The sequence below is a fragment of the Eumetopias jubatus genome, unplaced genomic scaffold, assembly GCF_037043125.1.
Source record: "Eumetopias jubatus isolate StellerSeaLion01/CBP00866 unplaced genomic scaffold, mEumJub1_p1.0 scaffold_3, whole genome shotgun sequence".
In the NCBI taxonomy this organism is placed as follows: domain Eukaryota; kingdom Metazoa; phylum Chordata; class Mammalia; order Carnivora; family Otariidae; genus Eumetopias; species Eumetopias jubatus.
The window spans coordinates 187,622,372-187,645,588 of record NW_028274809.1 but is presented as its reverse complement, the minus strand read 5'-3'; the positions used below and the strand labels follow the sequence as shown (position 1 = coordinate 187,645,588).

The 23,217-nt window shown below is 38.6% G+C and overlaps 1 pseudogene; it reads left to right on the top strand.

Moving 5' to 3' along the window:
• The first annotated feature begins 2,286 nt into the window (after positions 1-2,286).
• The window catches only part of LOC148164783 (ubiquitin-ribosomal protein eL40 fusion protein pseudogene), an 86,640-nt pseudogene continuing 65,709 nt past the window's right edge, over positions 2,287-23,217 (top strand).

Genomic DNA, 23,217 nt, shown 5'->3' with positions numbered 1-23,217 from the left:
ATTGATTTATTAATTTTTATGAAAATAAATGCTTCAGTGGATTCTTGTTTCTATTTGACAAAATTTTGTAACAGACACTGTACTGGGGATCACTGGGCCAATAGCACCCAGTTTCTACATATGTACCTATCATCACACTTTCTCTCCATGCTTTGATTTTTCCAGATGTTGGCATGGAATCATCACACCCAGCTAATGAGCTTATGCCACCCCATTCAGATTCATATTTTTCATACGCACTGGAGTTAGCTTATTATGTACTTTTACCTCATAGATAGGAATATTTTTCAATTACCATTCTTATTGGTATTTTATGTTTTAATTAACAGCTGTTTATGTCCTTTTTAAAAAGATTTTTTTTACCTGAGAGAGAGAGAGCACGAGCCAGGGGAGGGGTAGAGGGACAAGCAGACTTCTCACTGAGCGTGAAACCCAACTCAGGACTCCATCCCAGGACCCTGAGGACATGACTTGAGCTGAAGTCAGACACTTAACAAACTGAGCCACCCAGGCACCCCTAATCAACAACTTTTGAAGGGTACAACCATTTTGGTAGACATAACTAATAATAAGAAAAATGCAAATTTAAGAAAACTAAGTCACATCTAATTTATATTTAAAAAACTCCTCCCCAAAAATTGTACCCTTAGCTGAGAATTAGTCAAGATGAACTGACCTATGTGGTTCTTTGGCTCATGTATAACCTTACAGAATGTACCCATTATTAAAATGTAATTACTTTCTCTGTGAAAAAACAACTAAACTTAAATTCCACAATGAGAAATGAACATGGGGACATTGTTTCATCTATTTTTTTTTCTTCAGACACCAACAGTTTCCTTCTGAACATAGTTTAAGAAAGAGTACTAGACACTCATTCTTTCCTAATTTTTGTTATCTACCCGATGCTGCTATTTCCTTTATGATATCAAACATGGCAGCCAGTCCACTCCTTCTGTTCAACCAATAGATGTCGTGAGTTTCAACTTCCTCTCCTTTTTGCATTTGTATCATTTCCTGGGCATGACTAATCCAGGGGTGACCAGATGGCTTCAAAGAGTATAGAAACTTTAAAAACGATTTAAGTAATGAATATGTTGGAGGGTCTAAAATAGTAAGTATAGATTTATATGCTACCCTTCCCAACAAAGTAAAAAGTTTGCCTCTAATTTCCCTTTATTGACTGATATGATAGTTTACAGATCATAGTGAGCAATAGGAAGCAAATCCACGTGTTGAATGACATACTGATATCCTGCTCTATCCACTAAAGTTTGAAAGTTATCCTTTGCTGGTAGGAATTGTATAATAATCTTCCCTGAAGTTTATAATAATACATTTTCTTTTATTTACGAGATCTGTGTTTCACATAAATAATGTATTAATTTATTTTATTTTCAGACAATTCATGAGTAGAACATAAGGCTAAATGATGAAGGAATATGTCAGTTTCTGAAATCCGGACTTAATATCTTAGCATACAGGTCATAGCTAGATATAACTTCTCCAATGACATAACAATCAAGCTACAATCAGAAGTGAATCAGCAGAATAGGCTTTCTTTCCCTTCTGGGACTTCCATAACGCATACATTGTGCCATACTAATGCAGATATTAATAATGGGCAAAACTGGTTGTGAGGTAGATGAGAACAATCTGTACTATTTTTGTAACTTTTCTGTCAATCTGAAACTATTTTAAAGTAAAAATTTTATTTAAAAAAAGAATTAGGTCAGCAGACAGGAAATATTTCTGTTGTAAGTTGAAAGAGAGATAGGCAGAAATGAGAAAACCCTGGAAATACATTTAGCTATTCTGAATGAAACCCAAGAGCTAAAGTGGGTGGTAAGAAATGTACCTAAAAACTTGGAGGCACTGAGACTGGAGTGGAGTTCAAAGAGCTAGTAATTAGCCCTGTTGAGCATTGCAGGTGGGTACCAAGTCTATGTGTGAGTTCGGGAAGTGAAGGCAAGGAGAAAAAGTTAGACAGGGGAGAACTGGAGAGATACTGGAGTGGGGACTGGGCTTTTCCATGAGCCAAATGGATAGCAACGGACTAGTGTTTCCAGGATGGTGCCAGAGTAGACTTAGTCGAAGTTGTGTTTATTCTTTACTTGCTGCAGTTGTAAGAGCTGTTATCCTGCTCTTTAAAGGGTTGCTTTTTCAACTTGTAATAGTTGAACTTGGGTGCTGAACGAAGCATAGGTCAAGGAAGAGAAGATGGCGGGAAAGCTTGCTAGAGATGAGATGAGGAAGACAAAGAAGTCTGAGCATGTATGATCAGCAATGAGAATAACAAAGGAGAATCGAACACAAAAAACATTTATAAGACAGGGTCAGGAGACCTTGGTAACCAAATGCAAATTGCTGGTGAGGAGAAGAGATCACATCATCGCTCAAGATTCCGAGTTTGAATGGCAGCAACATCGTGGTGAGGGGGAAGACAGTGCATTCAGATTCATGCTGGACTCCAAGCTGCCAGGCTGCACCCAGGTGGGGCATCTGCAAGGCATTTGAGTTTATGGGTTGAGAAAGCTGGAAGGAATTACCCGTGAGGATACTAATCTATACAAAGTAAATATTGACTATTAGGTGGGTGACATTATTAAAGCAGAATTTTCTTTGGGAAGATCACTAGGGCAGAATTTTGAAAAAAAAAAAACATTTAGGACTAGCAGTCATTGCTAAGTGAAGAGAAGCTAGTGGATGAGAGAGAACATGTAGTGGTCAAAGAAGGAGAAGACCCCAGAGTGTGCAGGAACATGTGACTTTCAGGGGATGTTTCCATAGCTCTCCTTTCTCAAGGGCTGGAATAACTTAGTGAACAAATTTGCAGGTGCGGTGTTTGTGGTTTTGCACAGAGAAGTCTCCCACTGTACATGTTAGTGTGAAAGAGGTCAGGTGTCCACAATCACTGTGTACATCCCTTTCATGATCATCATTACTATTATTCAAGGGATAAGGCACGTGAGCACAGAACATTGAAACACATACCATTTGATATATGTTGCAAACACACAGTGAATTCATAATTGCCCCATCACTGTAGTGGATTTTCAGTGTATCTAACGGCAAACAGTGCTCAATGGTTTGCCTCTCCCTTCCTCTCAGATGAGAATAGGTTCATGTCCTCACTAACGCACATCCATACTAGAGTCTTGTGTTTCATGTAGGAGTGGATAGTACATCTAATTCCTGATGTTACATTTACCAATACATTCCCGTTCCAAGGAGTGAATTCTGAAACTAAACTTAACTGTTTGTTCAGTGAGAGGTGGGGTTCGGGGGGCTCTTGAAGATTCACTAGTCCGGATTCTAGATTTGTGCTAGACAGAGGACATGTGGTAAAAGAAAAAAACAGAAGAGGAACTTGCCCATCATGGCCTTAAAAGGAAGATGGAGGAGGTGGAGGAGGTGGAGGGGAGTATGTTGTGGAGAAGCCTAGATTGGATCCTAGGCACTGAGGACCAAGGACAGAGCTTGAGGAAGGTTCTGGGTAAAAACTCAAGTGACATAATAGACTTCATGTGTAAGACCTAGGATGGTAAGGCACAAAATGAAAATGAGTGAGGGCCCTTGATTCTCCAGCAACTTACAATCCAACAAAAAGAGCATAAATACAGTGCTAGCTTGTTTTCTCCTTCATTAAATACTAGGAAAGCTTTGGAATCAAAGAGGCCATGTTCAGGGGCACCATTTGATTAAGCCTCTGAGTCTTGGTTTCTGCTCAGGTCCTGGTCTCAGTGTGGTGAGATCGATCCCCACATCAGGCTCCACCCTCAGCAAGGAGTCTGCTTAAGGCTCTCTGCCCCTCCCTGCTACTCTCTCTCTCCCTCTTTCTCTCTCTCAAATAAATCATTTTTTTTAAAAGGCCATGTCCAACGACAAGAAAATGTTTGTTGACATTGCTTTGTGACTACATAGACAGTTGGTAATTTGGAAAGTTAAAAATCTGAAGAGAAACTATTTCTGGAAAAATGTTAAGCAGAAGTATTTTACATTTTCCTGTCTCTTGCTTTATCATCTCATAATTTCTATCAGAAGAAAGTCATTCCCAATAGCTTTGATTCATGCATACCAGATCCATTAAGGCACGATAGTTACTTATCAAGTTACCGATACAGAATTTAGGAACATTTGTGAAATAACCTGCATTAAGTCAATTTCATGTAAACACTAAACTTATAGAATCAGTTGAACATAAGGACTCAAATATATCTGGGTGTGATAACATTAATCTCAACCCGTGATTCTTTCCTCTGATTTTTCCCCCTGATGATATTAATTCCTTTGCATAGACGTCACCCTGTCTCTCATAGAACGCAACTCCCTTTTTCTGCATAGGCTCCCACATAACAGCAGTCATTAATTTACTGATACCCTGTCTATCAGGCCCACATCATCTTGATTAGGGCTGTTATCCTAATCAAAAGGCTGATAATTAAGACTATCCATCTGTAAAGTTGTAAGTGGTAAGATGAGTCGAAGATCCTAATTAAGATTATTTAGGTGTTACTTAAATGCCATCATTTGATTCAGCTAATCATACCAGCAGGTACATTAGATTTGCATTAATGTTCTGCTGAAGCCAGCAGCTATTTAGGCAGATCAAAAATGTAGATTGCAGACACCATTTCAAACATCTCTATTTGAAAGTGATATCGAGACAATACGTTAAGATAAGTATGTGTTAAAACAGCTAGGTTATTTCAATGTTTCTTAATTTACTTTATGATAATATGTGAAGTATTTAAAATAAACAGCCTATTTATTGAATTTGCTGTGTACCTGTCATCATCACGCACCGTCTCTCAGACGGGCTTATGTGGGCAACTGTGATGCATTTTTCCCAGCCTTTCCCATTTTGTCACATGTACTAACTGTAATGTGGTGAACGTCTCTGCAAACAAAGTTTCCTAAATAAAAATACTCAGGAACAATGAAGGATTTGGGCCCCATTAAATACCTGATGCAGCATTGAGAATAAGTAAGAGAATACTTACTTTGCTTTTAAAAGTCACATCAATATCTATTATCCAATAATACAAAAATTCAAGAAAATTATTATAGCAAAGTATACTTCATCACTATCTTATTTTCTATGACTTTATCCTTGGTTAATAGAATACACAAAATATATCACTCTCTTTAAAATTATTTAGATATAATCGAGTGTGTTCAGAGTACCCATACCAGCTATTGCTATCAAGTTACTTTCCCAAAATGTTCATAACTAATAATGCTCCTACTAATAATGTTACTATTAATAATGTCTAGAAAAGAGGCTGCATTTATTTGAAAGAACAAGTCCTATAAAGTATGTGGCCAGTATTTTGAGTTCTCTTGATCTGGTGTGAAGGGGAAAATATGCACCTGAGTTTTCCATAAATGTGTAACTTCTGTAATTGTTGTATTAGAAAATGTATTTCAGGTAGGACAGGAACACAGACAAAACCTGGAGTTTTTAAGAGCTTGGGAGTGAACTCAAGCTTACGAAACTCCTGCTCAAACTAGATATTAACACACTTCATACCATATACTACAGCTATTAAACTTTTTGCTCCAGAGCAAAGTGTGTAGATGTCAGTTAAATATCCATAGTATATATATAATGTACCTATCTCTCTCTATATCTAAGTATATAATATGTAAAGTATCTATAATATACGAATAACCTATATTACATATATGCATATCTAATCAGTGTCCAATTCCTTGAGTGTGTAGATATTTTAATATTTCTCTTACTGAATATTGGAATTTTAAGGAAATGCACGATTTCCAGAAATCATTATTCATCCTTCATGATTTATATAATGTACTTACATTTGAGATGGGACATACTTTATAGTTCACTTTTGTTATAGGTATCTGGTGTTCAAAATACTGGTTTATATTTCAAATCACAATTTAAAAACTAGCCGGATTTATTTTCCATAATTTCCACAGTGACCTTTAAAAATCTTATGGCAGTCGTATCAATCTATTCCCTACACACACCTTAATAAAACAATTATAATTAGCCAGATACTCCAATGTAATTTTCTCTGCCCTCAGCTAATAAAGGTCTTAGGTGGTAAACCTAGAGATAGTGCTTAAAACCCCAAAAGAATAAAAAGGAGACCAGAAAAGCCCAGATAATGGAACAGAGACTAATCTGGCTCTGAATAATTAGGGATGAATGTATTTGGAACTATTAAGACATTGAAGCCACTAAGACAGCATTCCATAATCTCATTTTGTGGAAAGTGGCCAACCGTTCCTTATTTATGGCTCCTTTATTACAATGTGACTAATTCATATTTTTCCTTAATAGTTCTACTAAAATTAATTTGCTTTTATTATAAAGAATAAACATTTATTTGAAGTTTATTTACATTGCAGATAAACCGTAATTACTTTAACTTACCCTTCAGCCTTCTTGTTATATGTCAGTTTCAGGATTTTGTTAAAGGATATTTTGTTTTGAGAAACTTTCTGGGGGACCCGAGTGACTCAGTCAGTTAAGCATCTGACTTCCTCTAGGTCACGATCCCGGAGTCCTGGAATTGAGCCCCAGATTGGGCTCCCTGCTCAGTGGGGAGCCTGCTTCTCCATCTTCCTCTGCTGCTCCCCCCTGCTCATGCTCTCTCCCTCTCTCTCTCTCAAATAAATAAATAAAATATTTTTAAAACAAAAGGAATAAGTCTAAGTTCTAAATATAGATTCAAACATAAATTATATTAATACTATTGATATTATTAACTCATGGTGTTTCTGAGCACATTTTTCTCATCTAAGAACTGGGAATAATGATATTTAATTCATAAAGATATTTTTCAGGCTTGAGATTCTTATTTTCACACTTTTTTTTTTTCCTCAAAGAAAGCCCATCCTGCAATGTCTCCCATTTTAGTAAATGACAACTCCATTCTTCCATTCCCTTGGAGACATCTTTCATAGCCCTTTGTTCCTCCTTTCTGTAATAAATTTATCAACAAATCCTGTTAAGCTTTCTCTTCGTAACACATCCATAGTCTTCCCATGTCTGGCCATCATTGCTGAGTTAGTTCAAGTTCTTGCCTGCCGGCCAAGAGGACAACAACAGTCCCCTACCTAGCTCCTCATTTCAGCTCTGGGCACCACATCCAACTGGGCGACTGCCCATTCCAACCCAGTCGCCAGAGTGACTTGTAAAAGTGCACATTGGTTCATGCCACTAGGTATGGTTTTAGTGTTCGTGTCCCCCCCCCCACCCCCACCAAAAATCCTATGTTGAATCCTAATGCCCAGTGGGAGGGTAGTAGCAGAGAGGCCTTTTGGGACATGCTTATGTCATGAAGGCAGAGCTCTCATGAGTGGGATTAGTGCTCTGATAAAAGGGCCCCAGGGAGCTCCCTAGACCCTTGCACCGTTCGAGGACCCCTTCTGCAAACCAGAAGTGGGCCCTCACTGGAGCAGGCTGGCACCCTGATCTCAAACTTCCAACCTCCAAGACTGTGAGAAATCGATTTCTATTGTTTATAAGCCACGCAGTCTGTAGTACTTGGCTACAGCAGGCCAATGGACTAAGACACCACTCCTGCGCTGGGAGCATCCCAACAGCAGAGTCAAGATGCTGTCAGCGCTCCTAACTACACACCCAGCTGGTCAGCGCTCTCCATGAGGAGACCTGAAAACCTCAGTGCAAGCACCTGTGGCTCTTTCCTCAGGACTGCCTCCAGCTGTCCCCAAGAAGACAGTATGGAAGCACAGAGGAGTGCAAGCCCCTGGGAGCAGCGCTCACCCAGTGCCGGAGGAAGTGGTGGATCAATATTCCAGAGAGAGACCTCTCTGAGATGTCTGATCTGCCACCTCCCAGAGGTCCCAACAGGATGGGAGTCCCGTTACTGCAAGCAGTAACCTGCACCTGAACAAACATGAAGTTTGCTGCCTTCCTTTTCCTCTCTCGCTTTCCTGCTCAGTACTGGTATCTCCTGGAATCTCCTCCCCCAAAATGACTTAGCTTCAAATCCTTGCCTCAGGGATGGTGTCTGAGGGAGTCCAGGCTACTCCTCATGTCCAGATAGGGTCTGACCAACCTTCTTCCCATGTTCTCTCCCTCACCAACGTCATCTCCTACTGTTGTTCCCCCTACACCGTGTTGCCCTCGCCCTCCTCCCCCTACACTGGGCATTTTCCCACCTTGGAGCCTTGACACATGTTACTCTGCCTCCTGTAAGGTTCCTTTGTCACTTGTCACCTTCTTAATCGTTCCCTGTTAGCACCTCTGTCTCCACCATACTCACCAACACTTACTCTCTCCCTAACCTGCCACCTTTTTCTTTGACACCACTTGACATTATATATATTATGTATGTATGTATTTACATAGATATAGATAGATACAGATGTAAATATATAAAACCTGTCTCTTCTGACTAAACATATGTCTCATGATGGTAAGAACGTAGTCTGTTGTGTCCACTACTGAATCTTCAGTGAACAGAATAATCACTAGAGTATACATATAATTGCTCAAGATTTCATGAGTAAATTGCCATTTATTAGTACTGTGAATTTGGGCAAACTATTTAACTTTTTAAAGACATCTGTCCATATTTATAAAATGGGGATAGCAATTGCCTAGTACACGTTAGGTACTCAGTAGATGATGTTTATACTTATAGTTAATACTTTTACATTATTTTATACACAATAGGCATCTTGTCAAGTTATAGTACAAGTAGTAGAAATGCTTCTGGTTGTAAGAAATTTAAGTTATGCTGGTGACATTGAGATAGAATACCTAGAAATAAAATGTACCTAAGCATACCCTAAAACCACAGCCATAGCATTGTTAGGTCTTTAAGTTGCCAATGTCTTGATTAGAATGTTGTAATGTTCCAGACCAGAAATAGTCTGAGTAACTCAGTTTGTGCATGGAAAAGATTATTTCAGAGGAAGAACTTGTGGAAATTTAAGTTGGACGGCTGTGTGTCTTCAGGAAGAGGTCAGATGCTTTAGAAGATTAGAAAAATTTGTCAGAACATAGACTGACAAGAACAAATTTTCTTAATTTTTTTGGTCTTGTTTGTTTTGTCCTTTAACATAGAACAAAGAAGAAGGAAACAACTTGAAAGAAAACCGTGATAGCAAAGGTCAGTTTTAACATGTCATGGGAAAGAACACTTCAGGGAAGGAGTGACAAGGTAATAGCCTCACTGGACAACACAGCTCTTCACCACTTACACTAAGTTAATTGGGAAGGGATGGTTCTTTACAAGAGAGATACAATATGATATCCATGGACGAAAAGACTGAGCTTAGAGATACCGATTGAAGTTGATTTCTATTTTGTTTTCCAAAGCCATTGTAAATGAGAGCTAAGTATTAAAATAGTAATGGTGTTGAGAGCTAAAATTAAAATAATATTGGTAGAAATATTTTGAGATATAAATGTATGATCATGATTGTGAGGGTAATATAAGAGATGTGTGGTGGACTCCAAAGTTTAGTGTTTAATATAACACACACACACACACACACACACACACACACACACACACACACAGGAGTAAACAGTCCAGTGAATTGAATGGACTGAACACAGCTTCCGGATTCATAAACAGAATTCAATAGTAACCCAGTAGCCCCCCTCGGACAGACCCACATGGGATGGATTTCTAAGTAGCAACTTAAAGAAACAGTGTGGTTTAGCTATTTGGGGTGACAGGTGGCAACAAATTCAGAGAGTTTGGGGGTCAGTATCTGGACAATTCTCCCCTCAACCCTAGTTCCATGAGGAGGGCCTCGAGTCATTGCTTTAAGTTACACTACATCTCATTTCACGTTCCTTCTAATGATTCTGTGAGCTTTCTAATATCCCTTTATAAATCCCCTCCTGCTTAAAATAGCTTCAGTGGATTTTGTTTCCTACAAAGACCCCAAATGAAACAAAAGATTAATCTGCTTTATGGAGGTGAAAAGTCAAAATTTATTGAATAAGATCCCCAAGGAGTATGAATGGAAAGAGAATTTTCAAGAATAATTGCACAGTGGAAAATTGATGGCAGAGATATTTGCAAAAGATGTAGGGAATTATGAGAAGTATCCAAGTAAGGTTAATGTTAACATTGATCCTTCAGTAATATTATGGGTTAAACAGTCCCACAAAATTAATAGGTAGAAGTCCTAACCCCCAGTACCTGGGAATGTGACTATATTTGAAAATAGGGTCTTTGCAGCGCTAACTAAGTTAAAATGAATCAATGAGGGTGGGCCTTAATCCATTATGACTGATGTCCTTACTAGAAGAGATTAGGATGCAGATATGCACAGAAAAAAGACCACAAGAGGACACTGGGAAAAGAAGGTGGCCACACACAAGCCAAGGAGATCAGCCTCTCAGGGAACAACCCTGCCAACACCTTGGTCTCAGACCCTAGAATTCAGAACTATGAGAAAGAATAAAACGTCTGCTGTTTAAGCCACCCAAGCTGTGGTGCATTGTTATGACATGCCAAGCAGACTAATTAATACAAGGAAGGAAAAGTGTTTTCAGATGTCCAGCTGGGCACAGGGATTCTGAGGGAGGGAGAGAAGGAATAATCTCGGAACTGCACTGCTTACTTCAGAGTCAGTGGCAGTAAGAATGAAAACCAAATTTTACCCAGTCAGGGAGGCTCACTTTATAATGAAATGAAGTCCTCCTCACCCCAGAAAGTAAGGTCAGCATGAGGCATACACAAAGAAAACTGTTAAATGCAAAATCCTCACTTTAGAAATAGGTGTTCTCTACCGGGTGCATAGAAGCTCAGAACCAAGACCCCAGAAGACATTATTCTTACATTTTTATCAGTCCCTTTGTTCAAGGACTGTCTGGTTCCACAAGACCAAAAAGATGCTCTCAACAAATCATCTTGGCAATTTTATGTTGACTTATTGTTTTAAAACTATATCAGTGTGTGACCTTTACTTTGTGGTACATAGTTCAACAAATAGAAATTTTTAAGTAGTTCTCAGGGTCATCTTTTATGAACTGAACTATAGGATTTTTATATTGTTTTGAATATGTTGGTAGCATCTGATTGTATGAAAATGATGTCAGGTTAATTCTAATGTAAATATACTATAACCAAAAACCAAATACAAAAAAATAAGGATATAAACATAAAGAAATTATTTAAAAATTTATCATATTGATATTAAATTAATTTGGAAAATTAAAGAAAGACTAGGAATGAGTGTTCATTTTTTCTACACAGACTGAACCCTAATCCAAGTTCTTATACATAGGTATAGAAATGTATGGGTTTTTTTGGTTAAAATTATTCTCATAATTGTAGAGGCTTTTTAGATGATTCAGGTCATTTGCTTAGCACAGAAACATTTACTTTAGAAAGTACATTTTTAAAATTTTATTCACATTGGCTAAGATATACAAGCCAAAGTTTCCTGCACTTGACCTGAGAGACTCATCCTTCTGGAATATTTTTTTTAATACTTTTCCAAAGTGTTTACTTTCCTAATTACCTCCTGTTACATTAGTTGAGTTCCCTCATGCTGGTCTAGAGAGTTCTGCTAGCCCACTGGTATTTGCACATGGAACTTAAATATTTGCAAGAGTACTTGCCCCTGTTCTTTACTCATCAGTTAGGAGAGTCAAACATCATTTACTCTCAGACCCTGCAACCAGCATGGAGGGAAGGCTAGTCAATCTTTCCCATTTTGTTTATCTGTTCTCCAGACAGCATCCGTTTTCAATGCCAGGGTCACTGGTTATCCATTCATTCTCCATCCATTGAACATCTACATGACAGGCACAAAATCTGGTCTGAAAATTTAAGGAGTTTTACCCTAATGGGCAGAGACAGATGAGCAAATAATTACGAGGTGATTTGCCATGTTCCACATAATGAGCGCCCAGAGGAAGGAGAAGCAGGCTCCAACTGGGAGAACTGAGATGTCATCCTACAGGTAGGTCTGGCATGGTGTGGGGCACCTCAGCTGAAATCTGGATGGGGCACTTCATGGATAAAGAGAATGTGATCTATACATCCTAAATGTATTATTCAGCCTTCAAAAAAAAAAAAAAAGAAAGAAAGAAAAGAAAGAAAGAAAAGAAAATCCTGTCATTTACAACAACATGGATGAACCTGGAGGGCATTATGCTGAGTGAAATACACCAGAGAGAGAAAGACAGATAATGCATGTTATCATTTACCTGTGGAATCCAAAATAGAAAAGTAGAGCTCACAAGAACAAAGCGTAGAAGAGCTGTTGCGGAACACCTGGCTGGTTCAGTTGGTTAAGCCTTTGATTCTTGGTTTTGGCTCAGGTCATGATCTCAGGGTCGTGAGATCGAGCCCTGCGTGGGGGTCTGCACTCAGTGTGGAGTCTGCTTGGGTTTCTCTTTCCCTCTCCCTCTGACCCTCCCCCCTGCTCTCTCTCTAAAATAAATAAATAAATCATTAAGAAGAAGAAAAAGAAGGAGGAGGAGAGTGGTTGCCAGTGCCTGAGGGGTGGAGGAAAGAGGGAAAAGTTCGTAACAGGCTGCAAACTTACAGCAGTAAGACAAATAAGGTCTGAGGATCTAATATATAACATGGTGACTATAGTTGATAACACTGTATTGTATAACTGATAATTGTTAAGAGAGTAGAACTCAAACGTCCTCCTAAGCATACAAAAGGTATATAAGTGGGGGACAATGTTTTCAGATGTGTGCATATATCAAATCCCCATGATGTACACTTTAAATATCTTACAATTTTATTTGTCTATTATACCCCACTAAAATTGAAAAAAAAAATAGGAAAAGGCAAAGCTATCTTTTTGCTTATAGAAAGAAAAGGTTTCTAAAGGAGTAACCAGTCCTATTCAAACAATTAGAAGCAATTAAATATTATGGTTTATGATTAAGTGAAAGAAAATTGAAATCAATGCTTAGTGCTTCCAAAGGCATATGGCTAGGAGTGCTAAGACAGCAATAAGCCTGCAAACCCTTGGAGAGGAAAAGTATTTTACTCCAGAGCAATGTGTTCATCCTCATGCTCTGCTTTGCAAGGAGCTCAGGGACCAGTCCTGCCCCTCTTCCTGTATAAACCTGGTATCAGTTTCCAGGCGTGCTACAGATGCCACCTGTCCATGTGGCCCGGCTTCTTCTCCCTTGCTCTCTGGGTAACTGTGAAAAGGCCTTGGCACTGAGCCAGGCAGTTTGCCTCCCATGTGATTCCACACCATAAAAAACACCCTTTGCTTGTGAAGATGGTTTGGGAGCTTGTGTGAGGCCTCAACACATTTTTATGAATTCTCTATGGATTCAGCTTCGATTCTTGCTTAGATGTGTTCATTGACATGGCCTTCTGGTGTTGAAATATTTGTATGTAATTTACCTCAACAGATGGTACAGAGACACACTCACCCTGATTCTCCTCATTTAAAAAAAGTGTATTATTTGCATTTTCTTCCTTACACCTAGTTTCTATGTTTGAATAGGCAGTGTTGTTTCAAGGAGCCAACCAGTCAAGTTTTCCAGCCCTGGAGATATTCTTGTTGGGTAAGTATTGGTTGAAGGAATGCACATCAGGACCTGGAAGGACATTGACACTGTGGTAACTGTATCTTGTGAGGCTCTTGCTGTGGAGAATACATTGCATGTCTGGGGATAGGTCCTATTTAAATCCACATGAAACACTTGTGCTTGCTAACGCAGCCATAAATGGTCCAGGTAATATTTTTTATGTCCCCTGTAATTTAATATAGGCTGCAAAAGGGAATATCCATTACACAGAAATAAAGTATTCTCCCCCCACCTCTCCAAGTCTCCAACATTTCATATATCATCAAACATTCCTGGCAAAACTTTATATTAGATATCAAATTAAAAATGTGTATATGTGCATGATCTGTTCACGCAAAAATACAGGCACTTTTGGGTGGCTGTGATGGGGAATTAGGAAAGTCTTTCCTTGTGCCACCAGGATGACAGAAGAAGGGAAGGTTTTCTATTTAACACAACTTTGAAGAACACTCTGCTCCAAATCTGAGAGACGCGTTTGAACGCGAGTCTTCTGCCTCTCTAGACAGACTGGAAGTCTGCTAACTTTGTTCTGACTTCAGTCACTTGCTCGGAAGCTCGCAAAGACACTCCACTGGGGAGACAGTGGAGAGAAGAGCAGGCAGCAACTATAAACTTGATTGCTTGTTCTTGTCATTGGCTTTCTCCTCCTGGCATGCCTTTCCTCCTGGGGATTTGCTCTGTTGCAGTTTGTGTCAAGGGAAAGGAGAACTCTTGGTCTTCTCGGAGATTTTCGCTGCTGATCACTCCTCAAACTAAAGCCCCTGCGCTTACTTCCCATCATCAATTTTCAGTCCCCCCACTTCACCCACACCCCCATCCCAGACAACTTCCTGTGTCGTAAGTCTTCTGACCTGCTCTGTGGTTAAGACGTCAGACCCCTTCGCAGGATGACACAGGCAGATAAATGACATGAAAAAGCAGCCCATAAACAGGCCAAGTATACATTATAGGTGTCCTTGAAGGTAGTATGATGAAGATGACATTTTGCATCAGGGGAAAAAGGATAAATTAGTTAACATATGGTATGGGCCAATTGGCAAACCATGTGGAAAAGGAAAATGGAGTTAAACCCCTACCTCACAACATGCACCCTAATAAAATCCAGATGGATTAAACACTGAATTGTAGAAAATTGAACCACAGAAGCCCTGAAATGAAATTTAGGTGAATATGTGCTGTTGGCATAAAGGAGGCCTACAGAAACACACAGGCAAAGACAGAAAGGCAGGGGAAAGAGGAGTAAATTTGTGTGATAGGAAACTTCTGTTTGGTGAAGAAGTAACATTACAGGTGATTATAAATACTTTGTAGTATACTGCCTAAATGTTAGTACTCAGTATCCAAGTATCTCCTCATACTAACTGACTCTATCAATAGAAAAATGGACAAAGAACCTAACTGGTGTTGAGAAGTAGGAATCAGTTGGCCAATGTGCTGGTGAGAACTTTTAGGCAAATAAGCATCAAATGAAAGAAAAGGCAATAATCAAATTCCATTTTACCTATGAAACGGGGAGTTGAAATGCATCATTCGGTAATTACAAGGCTGGGGATAAATATATCCTCTCATATATCATGCTGGGTTTTTTTTAAGATTTTATTTATTTATTTACTTGACAGGGAGAGAGACAGCAAGAGAGGGAACACAAGCAGGTGGAGTGGGAGAGGGAGAAGCAGGCTTCCCGCGGAGCAGGGAGCCCGATGTGGGGCTCGATCCCAGGACCCTGAGATCACGACCTGAGCCGAAAGCAGATGCTTAACTGAGCCACCCAGGTGCCCCATATCATGCTGGGGTTTAAATTGGTTCTTAATGGTGAGCAAATCAGAAAAATGCAGCAAAAGCTTTAAAAAATATATCGTTGATGCCAAATTTCCATTTTAAATAGTTTGCTATAAGAACATTTTGAGGTAATATATTGTTTAAAATTTTTAAGTATTGAAAACAATTTACATTTCAAATTATAAAGATTTGTCTAAATAAATTGTAATACATAAAAGAGGATACTATATATCTAATTACAATGATTCTGTAGCATATTATTTAAAACCTCAGGTAAACAAATTACTACTTAGGTATTAAGTATATATAATGGGTATATATAAAATAAACAAAAAACTGTGGAAAGCCTGATAACAAGTACTATGTGTACATTTATAAATACTAACAAATGAGGTTTATTCTTTATTTTTTTTTAAAATGCATTTTCCATCAAACAAAAATGTCATGTACATGTCAGACAAAGTTATGTTACAGTAGGTATCTTTATAATTAAACTAACTGAAGTATTACTTCCCCTTTCATAAAACTCTTTTCACGATTCCTAGGAGGTTTTAGGTGATCAGAGAAGGATAAACAAATCCACTGGGGAAAATGTTTGCTTTCCAAATTTTCATTGCTTAGATGTGGCTTCTACCTTCTACCTTCCCAGACAACCGCTGAACTCCGTTCACGTATTTAGCTATAATTAGCCATTATCCCTTCTTTTCATTCTCTCTGACTCTAATTTAATTCATGAGTATACTTCTTATGTGACTTTCTCAGCTTCCTAGTAAACACAATGGGAAAATATTCCCAAGTTCCAGGACTGTTTGAGAAGTAGATATAATGCATGTGCAACCCACGTGACTGTTGAGGTAACTTGTTCTTTGAAATCCAAAACCCATTCATTTCCTCCTCTCTGCCTTAGAAATCTGCTGCAATTCTGGCAAGGAGCAAGCGACTTGAATTTTTGCCATTTATCCAGACCTCCAAATCCATGCGATCCTGCACCCACTTCCCTGTCCCATAGCTCATTATCCAGTACATACCGTTGATTTTCCCCCAGAAGACAATCCATAGCAGCCATCTTAAATGGAGCAAATGATTTCCTAAAGTGGGGCTGACTAAGAAGTTATATGAACTGTTTTTATCCACTATCTTCCTCCTTTGAGATGAGGGGCGCTCCTTTTCCCAGCTGTCTCCTCTTTGGCTCAATATATAATAATTACCACTGTATCTGAAGCCTCATTCATTTGTTGCCCTAAAGGATCACCTCTTCCAACTCTTAGCAATGGGAAGAACCAATAAAGACTTTGGAGTTTTCCCCTTTCTCTCCTACCCCACTTGTCTCTGTGAAGTATGGAGCGACTTGCAAAGATTTATTTTTCCACTAAGATTGATCAGTTTCATTGTCACAATATCACTTGTTTTCTCCTTTTTATTGCAAGTAAAAATAAGCCTATACTATATAATAACTGCTAATTATTATTATTATTGAAGATTTTATTTATTTATTTATTTATTTGAGAGTGAGAGAGAGAGAGAGAGAGCAAGCAGGGGGAGCGGTAGAAGAGGAGGGAGAGGGAGATCTCTCAGGCAGACACCTGCTGAGCATGGACCCCAATGCCGGGCTCGATCTCATGACTGTGAGATCATGACCTGAGCTGAAACCAAGAGTCTGACGCTCAACCGACTGAGCCACCCAGATGCCCCAATAACTAATTATTAAGCATAATAACTGCTAAGTAAAAGTTTGCTGTTATTGTTCTTTTCAGAAGTGATTTTAATTTGTCAGCCGTTAGGCACAGAACACCAAATTAATGAGATTCTCGAGGAAACTCTCATGGAAGTGGTCAGCAGCCTAGTGATGTGATAAGGATGTGCATACACCTGCTTACATTTCTCTGTATGATAAAGACTGATTCTCACACGTGTGCTACGGGAAAAGTCCTTACGGGTTTTATGGATTCTCAAAATTAAAAAAGAAAATGCACAAGGTGTGAAATGGGAGTAAGGAGTTACAGGCTCAGGGAAGCCTTCCAATCCCACACCAAATAGAAAACCATGGGAAAGAGCCCCATGTCCACTATGAAGTAAGACTGTCTACTTTATTCAGGATCAGAGAATTTTTTAAAAATGAAGAGGATATGATTTGAAGACTGTAATTAAATTCGCTTTTTTAGGTAACATACTTAGAATTTAAAGTGGTATCTCTAAGGTCATTAGACCACCTCCACAGCCTTTTAAAGGACCACAGGTAATCTTGCCAGGGCAGGGGGTTATCGGCATTATTCATGCTTTGGAGATAAGGCTGTTTCACCTCTGCTTTAGTAAGGTATTCACATCTTTGGTGAACTAGAAATCATGCCGGAAGCTTATCTAAACCTCCCTTGCTGCACTTCAATAGATTGATAACTAGTTCTATTTAGTTTGGGATTTATGTGTATTTCATTTGATTCAAGCGAGTTAAGAGTGCTTATCACTATTTATCATATCCTAAGAACCTCCTCGTATCCTGGATTTGGAATCACAAAACATAAATTTATGCCCCAACTTGATCCTGCATTCACTGTGTAACATTAAGCAAGTGAAGCATCATCCCTAAACCTTAATTTCTTGCTCTGTACCACTAGAGCCCATTTCATGAAGTTGTGAGAAATCAAATATAGTGATTCATATGAAGGAATTTGTAAATTAAAAAGTGAGACCACAAATAAATGTTAGTCACTTTTAATGCAGTAAACATGTTTAGTCAACATGATGCCTTGACTCATTCTTTTTTATAATTTAAGAGAACATTGTACAAGATGGGTTTGTCATGCCAGATTTTGTTTCTGCAATGATAATCTACCTCCCATTGTATATAACAAGACATTTTCCTGGTTTCAAAATATGGAATTATCTTTTAATTTCCTCCCCCTTCTTTATTAGCCTGTGTGTCAACAATGACTAAATCTATTCATCTCTGTCCTTAAAATAGCTCTCCCATCTATTCTCCACCTCCATCCCTTGGCTTTTATGTTTCTTTTATCTTCAGCTTTGGCCAAGGAGAGGACCTGTCAGACAGCCCAAGGTGTGAATTTGGCTCTGCCGGTTTCTGTCAGTGTGACCTTATGGCTTTATGACGTCATCTTAAACCTCGATGTTCTCACCTGTAAAACGGGGATAATACAAATCTCTCATTAGAGCATTCCTATGTCCAAAATCTTCAATGATTTATATTTTTTCACTAAATCAGCAACACTTCTTGGACAGGCTTTTGATACCAGTCTCCTACGTCCCATCGAACTTTCTCTCGTAATTTTTCTCCAATCATTATTACCATCCCCTAGATTTAGCGATCTTGACACTGGAGGCACAAAAGTTACATCCCAACAACGCTTCTTAAATGAAGGATAATTGGGGTGCCAGGTGGCTCAGTGAGTTCAGCGTCTGCCCTAGGCTCAGGTAACGATCCCAGGGTCCTGGGATACTCAGGGTCCTAGAATTGGCCCGCATTGGGCTCCCTGCTCAGCGGGGAGGCTGCTTCTCCCTCTCCCTCTGCTCCTCCCCCCGTATATGCTCTCTCTCTCTCTCTCTCAAATAAATAAATAAAATCTTAAAAAAAAATAAGGATAATTGATTCTTTGGTTTCCCGATTTTGAAATGGGGAGAGAAAATTTTCCTGCATACATAACAGAACTATTTTGAGGGAAAATGTGCTAATCTATATTACAGAATATTGGTATATGCCCAAGCTACTAATTTGCCTGGTACCATTACTCTCTTTGGCATAGCCATTGCCTTATCATGCAACTGGCTGAAATCAATCTCTCTCCGTGCCTCCTTAGTGTCTCTAAATAAGAGTGACTGACTCCAGGTAGAGAGATGGACTATTTTCCAACCACTATTCCCTTTCTACCAGTGAGAAGCAGAATAAAAAGAAAATATGTAATATTCATTCACCTACTGGATTTGTTCACAGAAAGGCCAGATAACAGATGATGGCAAGACCTTATTCTCTACCTTCCACTGAAACTATCAGGCTTTAAAACACCTGAGATGTTTATATTTGACAAGCATCCCTCATGACCAATCATACATCATTATAAAGTTAAATGAGGGACATTGTAAACAGAATTATTTCTCTTCTATAAAATACGCCTATTTTCATTATATAGCACAGTGTCTTGCAAATAGCTGTAAATACAGGCTCGTTAATGACTGAATTAAAACATATTGTATATTTTTCTAAGTGCATTCCTGCCTAATTAATCACGTTGAAACGATCCGTATTTGGATGATAGGCTTCATAGGGCATTACTTTTTGAGCAAAGACTAGAGCTCTGGGCTCTCTGACAAGCCTAGGGAAGGGGTATACATGGGATGCCTCTAGCTGTGACAGATGCCAAGTTCAAAGAAGAGCTGGGGATGTGAGGCTGGGGTACTGCATCTGTTTATCCAAGGTCACAGCAAGGACATGGAGCAGACTGTGGGAGGTTGGGAATGAACTCATTTACTACTTGCCAAGAGCAAGACAGGTAGAAATTCAAAAAACCAGGCACCTAAGGGTAAGCATAGATGAGGTGTCATAGAAAACAGGCACAGATAGGAAGGGGGTGTCAGGAGCTCAAGGGACAAGCCAAAGTATGTCACAGGGCAGAACACATCATGAGCTCGGTGATTGGGTGTAGGGAGTGTGGAGTCGATGCTATGGAATGAACACATTAATAGGAACAATAACAAAATCATTACCATCTAGAGGATCTGTAAAAATTAGCTTCTTTGGAACTGGTTCCTTCAGGGAGGAGCCCATCAGCAGAATTTATAGAAGTTCTAATTCAACATGATAGGTTTTAAGATCCGGGTGGGTAGCTAATGGAGTCCTCAGTGTGAAATCCTCTATGTGGAGCCACCCCTGGCTTAAAGAGGGCAGAGTGGCAGCTGAGTGTGAGAACATACCCACCACTTTTGTAATTATTGGAAGAGCCAGAAATGACAAGAGTGGACCAGAGCGAGGGAAACTAAGTCCTGAAATCAAAGTCAGCTTTCTACTCTCACCTAGGGACGAGGCCTGTTTTGAAGAGTTAGTCTTCCTGAGTGAAATGTTTGTCTATTTAATTCTATTGAGAGAGCTTAATTGTTTCTGTGTTTGTTTTGTTTCGCTTTATTTTTGAATCTCTTAGCAAGTTGCTTGCTCTTCAACTATGAATAAAAAGAGCAAGAACATTCTCAATGAGAGCATATGTCTTCTCAGCAATAAGCCCAATTCCTCTGATAAACAAAAGAAATCTTGGTCTCTCTTAATGGAGAGCCAGTTTTTCATAGAGTGAGGTCATGAATTTAAATTACACAGAGGGACAACTGGAGACTCAACTGGCATGAACTGTACTGTGCTATTCCACTGACCATCGCCAAAGTTGGTACTGTTTAGAGGTTTTTTTATACAAAAGATCCAGAAAAAGGGCACAGAGTGAAGTCTCCTTGTTTACAGATGACATTAAGCTTTTGGGTGGGAAGAAAGGCCAATATAACAGATATAAAGAAATAGCTAGCCCAGCTGTAATTTTTGTATGTGCTATTATCCACTCACTTTACTAGATGGCTTTGTGTCTACTTTTCAAACCTTGTGACTGTGGGTTCTTATTTCCACACACCCCCCAAAAAACAAATATCAGAATATGGTTGATGTCTCCTGATTATTTGAATAAATATATTCTGGCCTTCCCATTATGATTTTGAGAATCGTGCCACTTTTTGAGAGGCAGTGAGAGATGATTGAAGTTTGAAGATGATGGCAACAATCCCAGCATGCTTTTAAAGGCAGTACTATTATCATATGCTTTTAATCAGAGACATATTTAATGGAAAACAAGCAATGCACAGTGCAGTGCATGACTTACTTGGAGTAAAAAAAACAAAAAATGTCCTGTTCCCTTGGTGGTGACATTAACTGATTTTGAATACCTGATGCAAATCATTTAATCTGTTCTTGAGTATTTTATGTTTCTTTTAATTAAAAAGAAACACACAATGAGTTAAAGTAGCACCCATAATAACTGAGAGTCAAACTAATTTTCAAATTATATTTCATGTATTTTGGTAAAGAAATGGAATCAGGAGTATGTGTCAGAAAGAACTTTGTTTATGAAAACAAGATAAACATCACTTTATTATTAGAATCTCATTGCAAATATATATTTTTAATATTATTTATCATGTTTTAGCTAATGACAGGTTTATGCTATCTTAATTAATTTGATCCTCTCTGCAATATATCTAAATGTTTAAAAATATGTAAAATAATAATTAAAAATCCTCAAGGTAACCAAAAAGAATTTAAGTAAGGTGATATTTGCCTGGGTTGATTCAGTTCAAATTATTCATATAATTATATAATCCATCCCCTCAAAAATAGAAATTTAGTAAATTATTGGTAAATTGCTTAAGATTTTTGGTAAAACTTGGGCTCCTTTTTATAAAAAAATATTTAATTAATTTATTTATTTAGAGAGAGTATGAGCAGGAGGAGGGAGAGGGAGAGGGAGAATCTCAAGCGGACTCCACACTAAGTGTGGAGCCCGAGGTGGGGCTGAATCCTGGGACCCCAAGATTACGACCTGAGCGGAAATCAAGAGTTGGGCATACAACTGACTGAGCCACCCAGGCTCAAAACGTGGGCTCCTTTTGAAAAGAAATTATCCTATGTATTTCAGATACTTTGGGCTAACTCAATCTATGCTTCAGGAATAATCAAAGTATCTAAACTGTGTCTACATGCACAAAATCACTGTCAGAAGATTAGCTCTGCATTGTAATAAGGCCTGGGGCTATTTGCAAGCATTTGGGAATCAAAGTGGACAGTTAACAACAGCTGTGACATCCCTATAGTCTAGTTCTCTGTGCTTCACATCACCCAAGAGAAGGGCCCGTGGATAGACTAAGTGAGCAGCACGAAGAGTGTCTCCACCCTTTCTTTGTGCAAAAGAATTTGGAATGTTTTGAGGGTCCACACCAACCTTCTTAGTAACTTCATTATGCAGTTTAACAATGAGAATAAGTTGAAAACCAATACACTTGTTTTACACATGAGAATCTAAGGTCCTGAGAAATAACAGGTTGTTGAAGAGTCACATGTGTTACTGATGGAAAACTAGTATTTGAATTTTGTTTCCTTTTATGATATTCCATGATTAAAAAGTTAGAAGGATTGTAATAAAATGGCTGAAAGAATCAGACTTTCTGTAACATGGGTGGTAAATTCAGAGAATTGACCTAACAGGTACATTTCAACAAATCAATTAGACTTTCCTAAAAAATCAAAATGCAACAAAACAAAACAAACCAAGAACATGTAGCCTATAATCTATTGAATAAAGCTTATTTTTTAACAAAGAAAAAGATTTACTTTAGATAATTCTAACTGGTCTCTGCTGACCACAGTCGGCTACTGCTCAGCATTGTGGGTAATACCTATCGTCCTCGGGAGATGCACTTAACTTTTATTGTTCAGTTTTGCAGCTCTCATGGTGTACTAAACACGTACAGAGGGATGATGCAGGCACGTTGTCAAAATCAATCTTGACATGTCAGGAAGCTAATGGCAGCTCATGACACATTGGAAAAGTTCAATGATTCAAGTACAAAGATGGGAGAAAAAAGTCAACAAGACCCCCTAAAACTTGTACTTGTTTTTTCTGACCAGTACATTTTGGTTCCAAAAACAGTGTGTGGCACATAATTTCGTTGTCAACATAGATTCATCAGATGTGGGGAAAATATATTCAGGACAATGGAGATAATTCTTTTTGGCCAATCCACATGGTGTTGATTTGCCAGAAGAAAAATTGATATATATATATATATATACACACACACACACACACACACACACACACATATGTGTGTATATGTATATGAACATATATACACATTAT